The sequence below is a fragment of the Anopheles merus genome, unplaced genomic scaffold, assembly GCF_017562075.2.
Source record: "Anopheles merus strain MAF unplaced genomic scaffold, AmerM5.1 LNR4000146, whole genome shotgun sequence".
Classification (NCBI taxonomy): Eukaryota; Metazoa; Arthropoda; class Insecta; order Diptera; family Culicidae; genus Anopheles; species Anopheles merus.
In genome coordinates, this window is record NW_024427726.1 from 147 (window position 1) to 2500 (window position 2354).

At 45.9% G+C, this 2354-nt stretch overlaps 1 non-coding gene across 1 annotated transcript; it reads left to right on the forward strand.

Moving 5' to 3' along the window:
* Positions 1-2144: 2144 nt before the first annotated feature.
* On the forward strand, positions 2145-2302 carry LOC121601690. Its single transcript, XR_006006158.1, has one exon. It is a non-coding gene; the product is annotated as a 5.8S ribosomal RNA (ribosomal RNA).
* The last annotated feature ends 52 nt before the right edge of the window (positions 2303-2354 follow it).

The window sequence follows — 2354 nt, forward strand, 5'->3', positions numbered from 1 at the left end:
ACTCGCACCGACATGGACACTTCCAAACCCAAGGAATGAGTTGTGAGTTTTACTAAGAGAAATAGGTGAATGGCAGCGTTACCTATAATTCTTGATATGTGCGGGGAGTTCCTTAAGGTTCTTCCTCCCAGAGATCGTCACTATCTGGGACGTACATTAATTTGTACCTACATAGGCACACGCTTTTGTAGAGAGCATATCAAGACGTGAAGTGTTATGTTGGAGGTTGAGTGCGCTGCTTACAAACTTTGAACGCGGTAACTTGTACTCGGCACCGACATGGACACTTCCAACCCAAGGAATGAGTTGTGAGTTTTACTAAGAGCAATAGGTATTGGCAGCGTTACCTATAATTCTTGATATGTGCGGGGAGTTCCTTAAGGTTCTTCCTCCCAGAGATCGTCACTATCTGGGACGTACATTAATTTGTACCTACATAGCCACACGCTTTTGTAGAGAGCATATCAAGACGTGAAGGGTTATGTTGGAGGTTGAGTGCGCTGCTTACCAAACTTTGAACGCGGTAACTTGTACTCGGCACCGACATGGACACTTCCAAACCCAAGGAATGAGTTTGTGAGTTTTACTAAGAGAAATAGGTGATTGGCCGTTCTCACCTATAAGTCTTTGATATGTGCGGGGAGTTCCTTAAGGTTCTTCCTCCCAGAGATCGTCACTATCTGGGACGTACATTAATTTGTACCTACATAGGCACACGCTTTTGTAGAGAGCATATCAAGACGTGAAGGGTTATGTTGGAGGTTGAGTGCGCTGCTTACCAAACTTTGAACGCGGTAACTTGTACTCGGCACCGACATGGACACTTCCAAACCACAAGGAATGAGTTGTAGTTTTACTAAGAGAAACAGGTAATTGGCAGCGTTACCTATATTCTTGATATGTGCGGGGAGTTCCTTAAGGTTCTTCCTCCCAGAGATCGTCACTATCTGGGACGTACATTCATTTGTACCTGCATAGCGCACGCTTTTGTAGAGAGCATATCAAGACGTGAAGTGTTATGTTGGAGGTTGAGTGCGCTGCTTACCAAACTTTGAACGCGGTAACTTGTACTCGGCACCGACATGGACACTTCCAAACCCAAGGAATGAGTTGTGAGTTTTACTAAGAGAAACAGGTATTGGCAGCGTTACCTATAATCTTGATATGTGCGGGGAGTTCCTTAAGGTTCTTCCTCCCAGAGATCGTCACTATCTGGGACGTACATTAATTTGTACCTACATAGCACACGCTTTTGTAGAGAGCATATCAAGACGTGAAGGGTTATGTTGGAGGTTGAGTGCGCTGCTTACCAAACTTTGAACGCGGTAACTTGTACTCGGCACCGACATGGACACTTCCAAACCAAGGAATGAGTTGTGAGTTTTACTAAGAGAAACAGGTAATTGGCAGCGTTACCTATAATTCTTGATATGTGCGGGGAGTTCCTTAAGGTTCTTCCTCCCAGAGATCGTCACTATCTGGGACGTACATTAATTTGTACCTACATAGGCACACGCTTTTGTAGAGAGCATATCAAGACGTGAAGTGGTTATGTTGGAGGTCGAGTGCGCTGCTTACCAAACTTTGAACGCGGTAACTTGTACTCGGCACCGACATGGACACTTCCAAACCCAAGGAATGAGTTGTGAGTTTTACTAAGAGAAATAGGTGATTGGCCGTTCTCACCTATAAGTCTTGATATGTGCGGGGAGTTCCTTAAGGTTCTTCCTCCCAGAGATCGTCACTATCTGGGACGTACATTAATTTGTACCTACATTGGCGCACGCTTTTGTAGAGAGCATATCAAGACGGGACGTGTTGTGTTGGAGGTCGAGTGCGCTGCTTACCAAACTTTGAACGCGGTAACTTGTACTCGGCGCCGGCATGGACACGCCCAAACCCTAGTCTTGATGTGTGCGGGAAGTTCCTTAAGGTTCTTCCTCCCAGAGATCGTCACTATCTGGGACGTGCATTAATTTGTACCTACTCTAGCGCACGCTTTTGTAGAGAGCATATCAAGACGTCTCGTAAGAGACAACACTTGTACTTGTACAAGTTTGAGTAACCCATTGTTGCAGGTCGAGTGTGTTGCATACCAAACTTTGAACGCGGTTACGCCACTCGGCGCCGAAAGGCACTCTTTAAACCCTAGGCAGGGGATCACTCGGCTCATGGATCGATGAAGACCGCAGCTAAATGCGCGTCATAATGTGAACTGCAGGACACATGAACATTGATAAGTTGAACGCATATGGCGCATCGGACGTTTAATCCCGACCGATGCACACATTCTTGAGTGCCTACTAATTACCAAAGTCTCATTTAGTTAACTACAGTGGCCGTCCGCGAAGGTG